Below are 18,142 nucleotides of genomic sequence, written 5' to 3'. Positions count from 1 at the left end.
TATCTCTTCTAGGCCGTAAAACTTGCTGACAGCTCTTTATCATTACATTATTATCTCAGTTTTGTGGTGAAAGAAACATATGCGTTGTTTTCAGTAGACGTTTCAAGATTTTTGCTCAGATGCAAGTTGACGCCTAGTAGAATTGGAGGAGTGGACTGGACTGAGGAAAAAAAAGGTAGTTTCACCACAAGATAACAAAGAGGAGATTTTAATTACTATATGGCAGATTTATGTGATGATGATGATGGTGCTGCTTGCAGGCAGCAGCTGCTGTTTGCTGCACACACATGGAACTTTCTGAGCATTGTTATTTTGGTGGGTTATTCTTTGTACACAAGTTGGTGAAAACTTTTCCTTGTCCTTGTTGAGTTTTCCCTCTCTGGTTTTTCTTTTCCCTTCCTCTCTGACTAATTTGCATTTGAATTCCAGATGGCGTTTGCCTGGGTGAAAAATGGAAAACATAGAATGGTCTATCCGACAAAGGGGTACATCAATTCCTATCTTTGAAAATTTTGCCCTGCCTGCTGGGGCCAGGGAAATGTTTTCTTGTATGTTTTCTCGCTTTCATACTCCATAGATATTGATTTTTCTATCAAAACTTTGGACCCTAAAAGTTTAAACCAAGTGAAAGGAGTGATCCATCCATCAGTAAATTTCCCCTTTAGTTGAGGGTCTGCAATTGCAGAATGATCAAATGATAAGAACAATTGACAGAACCAGTAATCAAATCACAAATGTATCTATATATAATCAGCTGTTTAATCCTCCCACATGATCAAAGTTTGGCCAGTGCTGAAAAAGCTTGACAGCTAACAACTTTGTCTGACAAAATTATATAGATTGGAACCTGTAATTGTCCTTGTCTTGCTTGTTGAGATTGTCTCTGTATTCAAAAACAATGATATGAATGGCAACGGTGAAAGCTTAATATATAGTTTGGTTTATTCCCTTTCCTTGATTAAAGCCCTGTAAGGCTTTGTGCAAAACCGAGGGAAGCAGCAGTGAGTTGTTTGATTTAAACCATTGGACCCTTATCATCAGGTTTGTCTACTTCCATCTTCTGTCATCTCTCTCTTACTGTTTGCAATTATTGGAACCCCGTCTGTTTTCCCTTTTTTTAAAGTTAGAAAGACAAAAAACACTGAACTTTAATCGTTAATTAGATAATTAATTTACTACTCTACTTTAGTGTATCAAATTTTAAATTACATTTGGCTTGAAGAGAATTTGCTGCCAGGCAATAGAGAAACTGGCATTTGCAGAGTAGAGTGGTAGAGGGAAGCCATGCAACTTTCGCTGACAATTTTCACTTATCTCCACCGCCATAGCAAAGATAGACAAAGATATTCCGACTTTCTCCAAACCTTTATTTGATTGTTGTCCACTTAATTTCTTGTTACAACAATTGTAACTATTAACATGTTTTCTTAATTTATTTGTGTTACGGATATGATTAAATTATACTACACTTTAGTAAATTGCTAATCAGTTTTTTACTTCGGGTAAAGGTGCTTTTGACATATATATATATATATATATATAATATTATTAAAAGTTAAAAGAAAAATTTAAACATCCAAATTTTTAATTCAATAGTAAATACTTCCTTAATTGCTTATTTATTTATTATTTTTTGGATATCTCTAAATGAATTTTTTTTCTTTTTTTTAGACATTTAAAACTTTTAATTTTTTATATTATAAATTTATTTTTCATGACTTTTTTATATTAAAAAAACATTAAACATCTATATTATTGAAAGAAATTCAAATTTTAATATAAAGTAAATTAATGTCAAAATTTTTTCCTTAAATTTCGTAAAAGTCAAAAAAGGAGAAAGAAAAAGGCACAGTCAGAGTACATGTTTTCTTATTTGAAAAATCGGGTTCGATTTTTTTAAAAAAATTAAAAGAACTAAATGCTTGAAAAATATTTGTAATACAAAGTTCAACTTTGTTGTAATAATTTTTTTCATAATTATCTTTAAAGATACTTCATGAAACTAGTTCAATTCTCAATGTGAGATGAAATTGTTTAATTAGTAGATTGATTATTATTGTTGTTATTATTCGGAAATTAGTAAGTAAAAATACCAATAAAAATGAAAGTTATAAGTAAAAAAAAACCGAGACAGAAGAAATATTTTAGGAAATAGCAGTGGGTTAAAACCAGTTTGGGTCCCATACGGTACGGCGGCCCATTGAGAACAAGACACATCAACATCATCAAAAAGCTGATGACGAAGTGATGGTTACGATCTGACGGCTAATCATCCAAATCTAAGGCTATCGTGTCGGCATGCGGTTGGTCGACACAGACCATCACGATATCTAGTCCCACGATCTTGTTGGGCCTAAGAGCTGGCCCACAAAGGTGGGGTCCAAATTTTACATGTGGACGTTAAATTCAAAAAGCCCTTTTGTTTTGGTTTGATGGAAGTCAAATGTCTTGTCTTTGGGGCCCAAATGCAAAGTTACTGACATCTTCGATGCCGACGAAACTGTTTAAAGATTTTGTCTTGCTTGCCTTGTGTTATATTATTATTTAATTCAATTTTTTCATCATGGGCAGGGCCCAAGGCCCATTCAGTGGGAGGCCCACCAAGTTGGGGGTTGACATGGATTTGTCCAATGGGCCCATATCAATAAAAACCTCATGTTTTTATTTTCTTCTTCAATCTCTCTTATTTTTCTTTTTTTTTTTTATGATGATGAAAAGTTTTTAAATAGAGAAAAACCCCAAATTGCTTCAAATCTTTTTAATATAACGCCTAATCGATGACATTTATATATAATTTGGCATAATATAAAAAAAATTTCTGAACTATTTAATATAATGTCATACAATGATGATGTGGTACATTAACATGTCATAATAGATAAAAAAATAGCATGTTTATTTAGTATACTAATATAATCATATAGTATTTTCACCTTTCATATTAACACCACATTAAAATTAAAATGACAAATTATATTTTAACTAATGATAATTAGTTAATTGTTAATAATAAGAGTCTATTTAGTTAAAAATAATAATATAAAGATTTGATTGAATACAATAATAGAATAATAACACATTTATAAATTTTTTTAAATAATTCATAAACTTTTTAAAACATGATGCCTCTATAATTTTTATTTTCCTTAATAGCATTATATATTGACTTTTAACTAGTTATTGAACTTTTTGATATAATTAATTATCAAATTTATTTATTTATATAAAAAGCATTAAAAAAAATGTCGAATAAAAGGAGGCAGACTTAAGAAGGGGGGGTTCAAACTTGGCTTGATGAGAAAGACGTTTAACATAAGGTTAGCTATTATATGAAAGTCTTTACAAATTAATTAATTTCATTATTAGACTTTTTGGAAGCATTAATCTTTATTTGGCAAGTGCCGACATATGTTGAATGACACTAACGTAATAATCTTGGGTACTACATTATTAAGGATAAAGGAGACAGTATTAATTAGCCTTTACCAACATCATTTCTTTCCTTAAACTACAACGAATATATTGTTAATGTTATTTAATTTGGTTTGTCGGAATGGACAATTCCCGCAGTGATAGACGGAAAAATTAGCAAATTAACATGATTTGAATTAATAGTTTTAATACGTTATCTCCCACTTTCTTTCACTTTCAATGTATAAGTGTCGGACGCACCTCCAATTATTTTGTTTCTATTATTTGTTGCAACTTACAAGACAATTTTGCTACCTTCTTGTCTGGTTAGTTAACACCATTTTGGTTCTGCGACAGGTTGAATTTACAGGTGTAATTAATAGCACTTAATTAAGTATGTCACTTGTGAAGAAGTTGTATAAATCTGACATGCTTTGATAATTATTTTGTATTTGAGTATAAGCAAAGTAGAAATTATATATGAATGTAATGCATATACACTTTTACAAGTGAATTAACTGTTAGATGTTCTCTTTTGAGCATTTATTATCCGACCATTACATGCCTCAAAAGAAGTATTTTAATAATTAAAACTTGAGATTGAAGTTTTAAAACTTCAGGTTTTTAAAAGGAAGGCAGAGATTTACAAATCTAGAGAAAAAATTATTTCATATCGTGTGATGGAAAATGTAAAAAGTTATTTAAGTATTATTATATAATAAATTTAATAAAAATCAATTTTTATTTTTATCGTTTATTTAAATTTATTATCATGAATGATTCAACTGCAGATTCGATACAGTATTACTAATTTAATTTACTTAAGTGAAGATCTCTCTTTTCATGCAATCCACTATTTCTAAGATGGTGTTAATTGATTCTTTCAGCTTTATAGCATTGAATTAATTTAATTCTCTCTTTTGACATAGATACTAGGGATAATAATATTGTAGAAGTATTGCTGTATTAAACAAAGGCAATGAAATCCCAGGAGGATCATGGTCGTGAGGTCCTTAATCGTCAGGTTGGCTTAGACTTCGGAAGTGTCTTGAACCAAAAGCTTTTGTAAAGAACTATTATAAGCTAGGTGTTTAATAATTATTATTATCCTCCACGTAATGGTAATTAATTAGCAGGATTGAACAAGGCGTCCGACCTACATCCACTAAATCCTAATCCTAATTAATAGTACATGTTTGGAATGGGCCAAAGGTTTCTTTTGGCACATAGGTGTAGGTTTTATATGTAAATATCTTACCTATACTATTATTAATCTATACTAATATATAGGGTTCATTGAATTGACATTATCTTTAAATCGTTTTCACTTTCGAGATATCTTAAATAATCCATTAATTAATGAACATTAACAGACAGAAAACCAGCACGATAAGGATAACCGCCAATCTTATGGCTAGACAAATGAAAAGAAAAAGGATAAACCCAAGCCCCATTTGTATTAACCTACGAGAAGTGCGAGAAAAAAATTGAAAAGTAAATTCGATTGATTATTAATAATAATTACATAAACATCAATTCGAATTTGTTGTTATAGATAATTTAATTATAAATTTAGTGCGATATTATAGTTACAGCTCAACTTGAGAAAAACACAAAGATTTATGACAGAAAAAAAAAATAGAATTCATGATGATTTCCTTGAATATATATGACTTCACTATCTTGCCATGCTTTCTATTCATGGAACCTCATAAATAAGTAATTAAGTTTATATACAAGTTGCCCTCATCATGCAAAACATAGAATTAAAAATTTGGATAGTCTGATTTATTGAATAAATATCCTAATTGAATTCAATCATTCGCTTTCTATTCATAAATTAATACAGATTTTTTTTTCAAGCCATGGGAAACTACAGTCACCAAACTTGTGATGGGATTCAGCTGACGCAGCTGCGGTTTTTGAAGAAAGTTTCTTGCTCTAATCAAAAGAGGACAGAAATCCACTCGAAGCAGCCTTGAAATCCGATGTCTCTATGGTCAATCAAGCATTATTCCATTTCCCATATCAATATATATATATATATATGCCATAAATTAACGAGTAGGCTCACCATGCGATGTCTACTCTAACCCTGCATATATTGAAACAGCATGGCAAATGAATTTTATATTCTTTTAGAGGTTTCCATTATCAGCAAGTTGAACCCTTTTCTTTCCATCACTGTAGAGATGAATATGGCTTTTTAACTAAAATAGGGTTTTCTTTATACATAAATTAAATCAAGGTCGATATCTGTCCTGTCCACTTAGAGTCAATAATTAAGCAACATAGAATATGGATTATCTTGATCTGGACATGTTTTTTATTTTAATTATTCTAGTATCATATTTCATTTCGTCATGATTATGTATTTGTAATTATTATTCTAATATTCTATTAAGTAGCTTGATTCTTTGGCATTACATTTAAGGTGGGGGAACCTTGATGTAGATGACAAATGCATTATAATTATTTTAAGAGGTCGGTCTTAGAATCCAAATCAAAGAATTATACCCTTTAGGCGACGTGTCCATTTATCCATCTCACAAAACTTGACTAAAGAAAAGCCATGCAAGAGGAGAAACAAGAAGCAAAAGGAATTTGGAAAGAGCCGACGGGGGGAGGTCGGCTTACATATTCGATTAAATCAACCCTCGTTGGACCACAACGGAAGACTGTCAGCGAGAGACCTTGCAAACTTGTCATGATCAGTATAACTCCTAATCGTGAAATTAGAATGCTATGTCAGTAAGTCTTAAGGCCTTTGAACATGGAAAAGGGTGATTTTGGCTTTTGAGATTGATGGGGTACTGATGTTTTACCTGCTTAAAAGCACTTTTCCGACAGCCGCAATTGTTGAAATTGGAAGTGGAAATGCCAGTGGAACCTTACTCATCAGTTCTAACGGTCTTTCCCCTTTTTCGTTTTAGGATTAGCAATAGGATGCATTAATTAATCATTCTAATAATAGTGATGATCGATAATATTATGCAGGATTTCTTGGGGAGGAGTCGGCCGTCATTAGCTCAAGCTGTGGATTATTTCTTAACACTAAAAATCAATGAAATTTGCTATGTAATAGAATGAATTGAACGGTGTATATCTATTCATATACCAACCTCAAGCCTGCAGACCAAAGCTCTAGACTGAATCGACATTCCTATAATTCCAATCACCATTAATATATGTTTTGACATTTTGGATTTCTTTGCAAAGCATTTGTACTGTTATATGTCCATAATTTTCTTTATATGACTCCCGTGACCAACTGTGGATAATAAATTAGTATGTAAAAAGAAATAAAAATATCACGAGTAAGTCAAAATATAATTATTATTGTGGAATAAAAAGGTCGGCTGACATAAATGATAAATAAAGAAAAGGCAGAGCAAGAGAGTCTGGGTGGGGGCGGGGTTGTGTAGCTGGCGGAGCAGGGAGTCTTATCGTGGTGTAGAAGCAGGCAAACATGATTAATAATAACACAAGTGGTGGCTGGAGGAGACACGTGGGAGAAAATGAGGATGCCGACAGTCAGTTGTCAAAAGGTCAGGTCTCACCTTTCTAGCGAGAGAGAGACAAAGATTGTGACTAGAGACCGGTTTCCCCGCCGGTGGCGCTGTCGACATTGGTGCAACCCTTTCTTTGCTGCCTCCACGTGTAAATACGTATATTATAGTAATAATTACAAAAGCTCACCTCTTCTAATTCTTCTGTCTCATTGCAATACATATGAACACGTTCAAGTTTCAACGTCGACACATTGATTAAATTCTGGGTCAATGCATTAAGGTAAGGTCAATTGCTATTTAATGCCAATGGTACCATATTCCCTTAGTAAAAGAAATTTGCCGGAATTCAATCTCTGTGGAATAAGTTTGGCATGCAGGGAGAGTGAGATAATCATTTTCTTTTCTAATTTAGCATGAAACAATGTTTGTTTCTATGTAAATTTGCCCTTTTGGCACCCTCTATTGTGTGTCTGACTTACTGATTTTCTGTTAGCAATAAAGTGTTCTTCCTTGAAAAGATCAGAAAATTGTGCATGAAAGCAGAAATTAGGCTTAGGTCAGAGTCTGAAGTACACATGATATGAAATTTTCATGTGACTTAAGGCAAATCTTTTAGAATTTTATATAAATTAAGAATGAGCCTATTCCTTTCCCCACCCAATAAAGAGGATAAGAAGAAGACTTAATGCTAGTTGATAATTATTAATTAGTTGAGTTGGATAGTAATTAACTATAATTATTGTCAGCCATGCAAGAAATGGGTGGCACAAGCTAGCACAACTAAATTGATTTGATCTCAGCTGGCTTTTTGTGTGTAATTGAAACAGGACCACTATATAAAATTCAGGTCAAGGAGAAAGCAAAGGCATGTAAACCGCCTTATTCGGGAGGGGGGATATGACAATTATGCAAAAAATGGGTGTTTTCGTGAAGCTGACAGTACTCGCAGCTCAATCATAATAAGGAAGAATCTTACTGTTAAGGTAAGTTAGGACAAAGTTTGTATAATTATGATATTACAAACTTTAAGATCCTGAGAGAAAAACTTCGGTGCTACAGCAGACTGTTCTCGTCTTTGTTCCACTTTTGGTGGACCAAAGTACCAAGGTTTATTGTTTGCTGAAAGGACACAACAGGACAGAGAACACAAAAAACCAAAAAAAAAAAAGAAATCTATGGCCTCATTTCAAAGACAGATTGTAAGGTACATCAGAAAAAAAGAAGAGCAAGAAAGAGGTAAGCATGGGTGTGGGGGGTTATAGAAAGAGACTTGAAGCCACCTAAGGGTGTTATCTATGTACATGAAGGCAGCTGGTTTCACAGCTAAAAATTTCTACAATTGGTTAACATGAGTGTTTAATTATCATCTCATTTTAATGTTTAACAGGAGAAAGAACAAGGGGGTTATGTCAGTTCTATAGTATGCTGGGCAAATAATTAATGAAGTTCCTATGGCCCCAAAACTTGGGATCTAATGCAACCAATAAGATGAAAGTCGTCAAGGAACTGATTCCATTGGAAAAAATTGCTAAGTTGTCTCAGGAATCAATCTTGTTTAGAAAATTTGGGTAAAGATCGATCATTGGAAAAGCCACTGTACAACAACGTTGAAATGTTATCTCTAGACAGCGACTCAGTTACATTATCTCAAAAATTTTCAACACCCTTAATCATTGAGAGGGCTACATCTTGTTATCGTCAATTCTACCATTCCTGCTGTGTGAAGTAGACGTTTAAAGAAAATTGGACGTAGAAAACCATGTACTGTTGCCGACTTAAACATCACCATCTTAATAATTCAGAGAGGAGAAGCTTAGACTTCTTCTCAAGCACTTTTAGGCATTAGGTTTTTTTCGTATATTCCCCGTACAAAACATTTTGAAATTAATTCTTTGGTTATGTGTGGTTCTGCAGCAGCGGCAAAGGCCCTGCCTGCATGTCCATGAATGAAGGCTAGCAAGGTGATGACATCGGGCCCTCTCTAAAGAAGTAAACAGACTGAAGCATTGAGGTTTCAAAGATTCTTTTTCTTCTCTTCTTTTTGCTTTCCCCTCATTCACTCTCTGATGATAATATCGCGGAAACAATACTGGGATCATCACAGATATATAAATTGGGGAACCGAGAATGGACAGCATTCTTGCCTGCCAAGATAGCGAAATTAAACAACTAATGAAACGTGCTGGACTTCCACACACAAAACGACATGATGATCTGACAGTGAGAGATGAACGAATTGAGTAAAACTATTTCCAAGGATAAAATGACGACCCAACATATATATTTGGATCAGTAAAGACACAACTTTATATGAGGAAAAAGATTGAAATTGATGTGCCTTTTGATTTCTAGTGGAGCTCAAGTCCTAATACATACAATTACGGGGAACAAATTTGATGTTTATAAGAGGAAGAGAGGGTTGTTTCTGTAGCAATTGAGGCAGAGAAATGCATGCATTATTAAAGAAATTCCCTTTTCCAACTCCCTAGCCCATCTCCGCCCCACTAGCCCTGTTTGACTCCCATCACAAAGACCCATTTCTCCGAGTTCTGACAAACATGCTAGTAATTTGTGTCATCTATAAAGATAAAGGAGCTAGCTAGTCCTATATAGCTAGCTACTATACTTGTCATACCTTTGGTTAACCAAGGTTCCTTAATTTTCTTGCAACAAAGAGAAGGATTTGTCATTTGTTCATCCACATCCATGAAAGGACAAATCCCGCAAAATTTATAAAGTAATAATGAAAGAATGGAAAGCAGCCAATAAAAATTAACACCACCCCCCTCCCCTCCTTCCCCAACATGTACTACCATTCAATACATGGGGGACCATCCCCAGCTTTATATGGTCATAGATCTTTTCATTGATGACCTTTTGTGGGGACTGATAACTGACCATGCATGGTTAGCACATTTAAATGAAGGTAGATATTAACCTATATATATAAATATATAAATATATATACTTGCTATAAAAATAATTTGCTGTATGTTATGGTGATGCATGCCCCCCCCCCCCCCCCCCCCCCCCCCTGGGCTATGATATCTTCTTCCATTATTATTTTGCACCCCCACGTGGACGTTGCTACAATGTAATGCACCCAAGCAGGGAAATCTTGCCAACTCATCCAGAGAATATTAATGCACAAATACAGAAAGATTCATAGAACCTTTTGATGATGGACTGATCATATAGGCATTGAAAGAACGGGAGATGTAATTTTCATTTTGTTTTTTGCTTCCCTAATTAAAAAGATTAGATTGAAAGAAAAAAATGTAAATTCAATTCATTTTCTTCTCCGTTTTATTTCTTTCTTTACCAAACAGAGACAACGCTAATTTCCTTCTCTTCCCTTTATATTTTCTTTTCCCTTTTTTTTTTTCTCTTATTAAGCATAACGTTAACGAAGTGGGGAGGGGAGAAGGTTACAGGAGAGGTCGTGATTCTGCAGCGATGCTGAAAACCTTGTATAATAAGCCGAGATGTGTGAGTGTGAGTTATCACTGTCAACTTATAGTGCTTTGGTCCACGGTCCATTTCCATATTTACAATGGGAACAGCTAGGCATTGAAAGACATGTCCTTAGGAAGGGGATTGAAACTGGAGGATATTAAAGCATTTGGCTACTGCTGGCTTGCCTTACAAGATATATACATCTTTTTAGAAAATGATTGTTCCTCTCTGCTTTTAAGCCTATGGGGTTTTGCCAAGTACCATCAATTATTCAATATATTAACCAACCCCAACAGAAAATTTAAAAACACCAAAAAAAAAAAAAGAAAGAAAGAAAAAGTTGCCCCAGATGGCAGGGCACATGCACGAGCCCCCAACAAGTAGCCAGAAATGAATTTAATTTAGTTTCTTGTGGGCTTCGGAGCTGAAGAAGTACCATATATTTGCTTCGAGAATGTAGGGTTTTTAGGTAAGGAATTCATGTTGCAGCTTGCCTTTGGAGTTTTGAAGGGTTAAAGAGGGTTGGTGAAAGGAGGCTATACACAAACCTTGACCTCATTGTGGATGTATAGTCCAAAAGTAAGAGAAATGTTTGAAATGATCTTTTTACAATTTGGCCTCCTCAAGTTAAAATTTGCTTGTATCTGGCTGTCTCCCTTGTTTTTTGGCAGATGACAAATTTGAAATGACAATGGGAAGATATATTATTGCCTTTGTATCTGCAAGCAGGTTCACTTACCCAAAAAAAAGAAAAAAAAGGGTTTACAAAATTAAATTAATTAAAGCCATGTTTCTCATCAAACTTTAAAATTAAATTTATTTGAATAAAAAACAAAAAAAAAATTTATATCATGCATTGTGAACCTTACGTGTGAAGAGGGACAGCATGTATTGGTCATGTCTCTCCTCCACATTTTATAGTCTAGTCAAAGCCCCCATCAATCTTTCCTCAAGAAATTATTAGAGAAGTTGGAGAGCTAGGGTCACTGTGTGATTAATATATTTGTCATTTTGACGTGTGAGATGATATAAAAAATCTATATGCCAACCATCCCCACAACTTATGCTTCTTTATTGGAATCATCCCCTTTTTAATTCATAATCTATTTCTTATTAACAAGTTGCCTCAGGAGATATACCCCATGCTTTCCAATTCCAGATTATGTTTAAATCATATTAAAATTTAACTAATCATTGCTTAATTTAATATATATATATATACACACACACATATCCTTTATCCAATTATCATTCTATAATAACCAAATAATAAAAAGAAAAAAAGAGAAGGAAAAGATGATATGCCCGGCAGCAGGAATCTAGCTAGCACCAACATGAATGAAATCATCGCTTGCGACATGCAAATCAAAAATTATATAAGAAAAGAAAAAGGAAAGAGGAGGAAAAGTTGGTTAGGGTTGATCTGTTTGTTGTTTAGTGGACCACTAGAGCCCACTCATCTTTGATGTAATGGCTTCCATAATAAAGATAACTTAGTCCAAGAGAATGATTAGGTGATGGATTTGACTTGTATGAAAGTCTTTGATAATTACGATTTAGCAAATATTGTAATACAAGAGGAAAACAGTTGAGTATAATTAGATAGTGGCTTAACAGAATTAATGATAGCAACCCACGTGATTAACGAGATTATTGTCTTTGTTATTTAGCATGCTCACCCATGTTATGCTTGCTTCATATATATTGACTTGTAGCATGCTATATATATATACTGACTGCTGCCAAAATATTGGAATTTGACTTTAACTTCCTTTTTTTCTTTTTTGGGGGATTTGCCTCTTACTACTTCTGGGAAGTAGACACCTCCAAAATTATTATTGACCTTAACTAGTTTAGTATAGTTTTATTTTTGGATAAATAAAAAAAAATATTATGTAATTTGAAATGGAATAAATTTGTTTTCATGACATTTAAAATCTGACACTTAATTATTTTGTTTTTTTATTAAAAAATTCTAGACGTTGTTAAGAATAAAATGATTAATATATATTTTTTATTTAATTAATATTACTGATAAAATAAGAACAAGTGAAGCTTGAATTTTTTTTAAAAATAAACTTAAGGATATTAAGTATGAAATTAAGTAACGAAAATAAATACACAGTAGTCAAGTATCAAATTTTAAACTTCAACAATATGTTTGGTTGCAGAATGGAATAAAACAGAATACAATAATTATTTATTAAAATATTAATAATTTGCAATTACAACTTTAATTTGATTACTTATTTTTATTTTATTTTATGTTTTCTCTATTTTACTTTTAAAATATTAACAAATTATAAATTGTTTAAAATATTAGTAATTTATAAGCAAAATATTAATAATAATTATTAATATTTTATTTCTATAAATTTTAATTTATAATTAAAATATTTTCATAATTTATCTAACATAATAATAATTTATAATTAAAATATTAATATTTTAATAATTTACAATTAAATATTAATAATTTATTAATAAATTTATATTATTTATAATAATTTATTAAAAATATTGTTCCATAATTTTTTATAATTTAAAATAATAATTTCAAAAAGTAGTTAAAGGTATTTTTGTTCAAAATGTTTTTTTTTTCCCATTCTAGCTCACATAGAATAGCTAATACCAAATGAGGTAGGTTTAGCTATTCTTTGTTTTTAAGGAATAGCTATTCTTTATTCAAAAGATGAATCAAATGGAAGCATAAGAATAGAAAGGGAATAGGGAAGGAATAATTATGCTATTTCTCTCAAATCACAAGATATTTTTTTTATAATTTATTATTTATTTATTTATTTATTGTTTAGTTTTCAAACGGTGGGAAAACATTTATTAAAAGAGGATACACAAGAACATGGTCAAAGGCATGAATCATCAAAGTGACTAGTTTAACACATGCTTGTGTTTTAATGTTTGATGTATAAGGTAAAATTTATTATTAGATAATCATAAAAATAAATTTAATAAGCATTTCTCTATCTAAAACTAATTATAGTTAGATTTACGTCAAACTTTATCATAAAATTTGATATGACGTTTAAACTTATTATTATATATATACGCCGCGTAATAAGTTTATTATTTCTCTTGTACGTGGAAATAACCAAACCTCTCAAATTACTTTAAACTTAACAATTATAAGATTTTTTTATTACAAAATTTTTGAACATCAACCTTACACCAATTCAATATAATTGAAAATATCTCTTTTTAATTTTAAAAAAATTAGAATACTAAAATTTAAATCGTTGTAAGATTTATTTTTATCGTCATTTAGCAACGATAAGCATATAATACTTTAATAGTTCAAATATGCCTTCCAACTTCAAAGGCCCAACAAGTAACCTTAATTTTTAATTGTCAAATTATGGATTTTTTGGTTCTTTTATTTCTTTTTTATATAGAAAAGAGAAAAATATGCAAAAATTCTTTATTCATTTTCTTCGACTAGATGCCATAAAGAAGTAATTATGCCCATTATGAATCTTCAATCTAGAAATATCTTAAAGTGGAATAATCTATCATAGGAATTCCTTAAAAAGATAAAGGGAGACAAAAAGTTTAATTTAGTTGGGGAAAAGCTTTGTTGGTAGGTATACTTGAAAATCGCACACATAATTAAATAATTAATTCTCCTTACTGTATTAATTTAATAAGGATAAAGTTTAGATGAAATTTTTACTTAAAAAATTTCATTAAGTTTTTCCAATAAAGTTCTGATTTGTGTTACAATTTTTTATTCAAAATCAACCAATTTTAACACATGATAAGCTTTCATTATGACATTTAGATTTTTTTAGAAAAAGTGTATTTCATTTATAAAATTTAGGTAACCGTTACACAAATATCAACTCGAATCTATTGTCATAAATAACTTGAATGGAGGTTCAGTGTGATATTACAGTTTTAACTCAACTTGCAGCCAATAAAACTACAATGTACACAATTCAAAAATGACTATGACATATTGTTGTGATACTTTGCCAATATATAATAAAATTTATATCTTGTCCTTAATTAACTATACAAGAATATAATATCTAATGCTCTTTCCAATTTTTAATCAATTGATTTGTCATTTTGATGTGATAAAAGTAAAACCTGTGAAAAGTAATTCAATTTATATTATATGGCTTTTCAATTGAAATGACACAAACAAAAAGAAAACACTCACCCCCCTCACATATGGATGTAAATAAAAGTTCCTACAAAGAATAGTTAAACAAACTCAGACCTCAGCTTTCCTAAAAGAAGAAAGAAAGGAAAGAGGACGAGGCATATAATTAAAGGAAGACATTGTAAGAAAAATCACCAATAACAAGACAAAAAACTATAAATGGGGGAAGCCTATAGCATGCAATGGGGCCAATTTTTTTTCTTTTTTTGGGGAGGAGGGTATGGGAGGAAGCTTGAAGAAAAGAAATCCCTCACCAGCTATGAGATGGGGTCATGAAAGGATATCATTTCTCGTACAAATAAATCCATACAGGTGGAGAAAACGCGTCCAAATATATATAGAGAGAGAGGGATTGGGAAGTGGGCTTCAAGATTTTGGTGTCTGATACGGGTGGAAGTGGGGGTGGGGATCGTGAGAGATAGGGAAAGCTTGGTGTTAGATCCATGCATGTATGTATGGATATGGAGACCAAAGAAGATTCACTTTGGAACGAAGTTTCATTTCTGATTTTATTTCAATTATTTGGTGTGTCCAGAAAAGTTCAATTGTCTGCTACGAAAGTGAACAAAAAATCCCATCAACATGGTGGGTTTTAATTTTTTTTTTCCCTTTGAAATTTGTCAAATTAAGTAGACATACGTACAAAAAAATTATATGAAGTGGACGAAAATTGGTAACATACCCCATTCGAGATATGGGGGGCTTGTATTCACTATTTGGCTGGATTTTTTGAAAGGGAAAGAGATGACTGTTGATAAAGTATGTTTTGTCTTTAATTCCCTCCCCCTTTCTTTTTTTACTAACACGTAGTGACTAGCAAAGGCATTTGCTTAATCAATTAACTTAATTATTTTACCACTTCAAAAGGCTATCGAATTTACTTATTATCACTTCCAATTTAGTCATTAATTAACTAATTACCAATCGAACCTTTTTTTTTTCCTTTGTTGTGAATGGGGTTTTTAAAGTAGGTGTTGACTTGGCAAATCCCTCAGCCGTGTGCATCATTTTGTTTGTGCCCATTGTCCAACATATCGCCTCATTCATAGCCGGCCGCAAGCTAACCAACATCTTTGTCTGATGTACAATGTTCCATAATCAATTCCATACTAAAGAGAAGAAGATTAGGATGTGGAGGAATTACAGCTCACTGTCACATATTAATTAATTTTATACTAAATGTACTCTCTAATATGGCAACCCAACAAATTTTTAACATATATCTCTATAAATGAAGAACCAAAATTAAATAAATTAATCAGAAGACAGGGATCAATTTCGCTGAAACAAGTTAAAGACTTGCATCAGCATAATATATATCATGCAAGGACAGGATAGTATGTTAAGTCGATTATTTTTTTATGTTCTAGGCGTTTTTGTTTTTCTTGCTGTGTTGCTCTTTTTCTTGTATTTAAATTCATTTTTTAATTAAGAAATAAAAAAATAAGTAATTTTCTTAAGTTATTGGAATCGATTCTGAGAATAGCAAGTGAATTATTTTTTATTGGAAACTTTAACTCAACCATTTTCAACTACTAGACAATCCCATGGATGTACCAGTTATCATGGTGGTGTTGATTTATTGAAAAAAAAAAATACCAGTTGCTGCATAACCTTGACTTTCAAATACAGCCTCATGATCAAAATCTTGCACAAGCTAACTAGAGTACAGAAATGAGCAAATAGAGAATTGCTTATTTAATTAATGTATTTTGTTCAATAAAAAAATAATTTGAAGAAACCAGAGCTAAACTCACATCTGACATGGATGAAACAGACATGCATGTACAGTGAACTTTCCCCCCCTTTGCTGGAAGAATATATGCTTTCCAATCAATTTGCAGTTGCAGTTGGGGCTGGCGAAACAAAGGAGAATTTTCTACATTACCCAGAACAGAAAGGTAACCCATATTTATAATATTAAACTAAGTTGAATATAGCTGAAAATGGGTGGAATTCATATAAATAGTTGACCCAAAAAACGTTGAATTTGGACCCTTCCGTTGCATTGGAATAATAATGATGTTATTTATACTTTTATAATATTATGTCACATGTCTATTTTTCGTTATTTTAATTATGTGACATTTACTAACATTAGATACAAATTAAAGCCATGGAATCAAAAGTGATTCTTCATTGTTTTCAAATAATTTTTATTCCAAATAATGACATTCCTTCGGCATATTTATGTACTATTACCCCTAAAAAGAAGATGATTTGAGGTATAAAAAATGTGCACTTAGCTAGAAAGTAATCAAACAGAGAGAGACCAATGCTTCCTTCCAGATAAAACTGAAAGTCACTGCTAACAAATTGACAAACAAAGGATTCATCAACTGGGGAGAAGAAAAAATCTAAGATCATTACCATCTCAAGATAAGAAACAAAGGCAGAGGAGAGTGGGATTGGGATTGGGATTGGGATTGGGCGTACGTGAGCATGATCTGGCTACATGCAACTTTTAGAGAGAGTGGTGAATGCCATCCAACCCATGAAAATTACTCCATTAGATAAGATTTTCAGAGGTCAACCATGAAATGAAAAACAATGGACCCCCCACTCGAGGGATTAATTAATTGATAGTTTAATTTTTTTTAGTGAATTAATGGCATCTGTGTTACACTAAAATGAAATCTGGGGACAAATTCAAAAAGGGCTCGATTTCTTTTCTCTTTTTCTATTTTTTGGTTTTGTTTTTATGCAAAAAAGGGGGTGGATTTCTGTATCAAAAGGATGATCATTGTTAAACAAAAGAGGAAAAGCAACTCTCCTATACTTACTAAAGAAGGCACCTTTTTTACATGAACAATGTTCTGAACGAGGACGTGCGCAAGAAAATTCCTGACATCCGTTACATCTTCTTTTTATGGAGTATTTGACAGCCCTTTATCGCTATTAGGGAAAATTTTGTTGAGCTTTCAACAGCACAATAATTATCTGAGCGAGAGAGGGCTGAGGGGTTGGAAAGGGGATTGGATTAGGGATCCAATCCTTAATGATTCATTGGCCATGGATGAACAAGTGTTTTGCTTTGATTCGTCGAGAAAAGGGTTTGATATTTATGCACGAGGGGCAATTGTAGCCATCATATTTTAACTCAATCTAAAAGAACAAAAATCCAAGCAAAAGAAACTGGCCGAGAGAAACAAGTACTGTTCAACTAAGAACGATGGCAAAGCAGTGTATTTATGGAAAGTTAAAAAGTAGAAAAGTTGGATAAATACTGTTACCCTAATGGGGAAAATGGTCACTTTCACAGCTCACCGTATTACACCATCTGGCATCTGCCAAAAGCAAACCTCAGCATTCATGACAAGGAGAATTAGGGCTTTTTAGTGGCAGGCCCCCTGTTTGAGAAGCTTTTAAGCATAATTCCTTTCCCCGTTTTTCTTTGTCGGATTCTTCAGATTTCCCTATTCCTAATTGCAAAATCTAGAAGATGACTTGATCAACTCACTCTACTCCCTCTACCCTCTTGTAATATTTTCAAAGAAAATTTATTAGCCCTACATTTTTTTTTCTCTTTTTATGAAAGAACAGGCGCAGAATTTTCATCGTTGAACTAGTTTTAAAGCTT

Source organism: Theobroma cacao, chromosome 9 (genome assembly GCF_053813885.1).
Source record: "Theobroma cacao isolate CCN51 chromosome 9, ASM5381388v1, whole genome shotgun sequence".
Classification (NCBI taxonomy): Eukaryota; Viridiplantae; Streptophyta; class Magnoliopsida; order Malvales; family Malvaceae; genus Theobroma; species Theobroma cacao.
The sequence above is the reverse complement of the archived record's forward strand: the minus strand, read 5'-3'. Positions refer to the sequence as shown.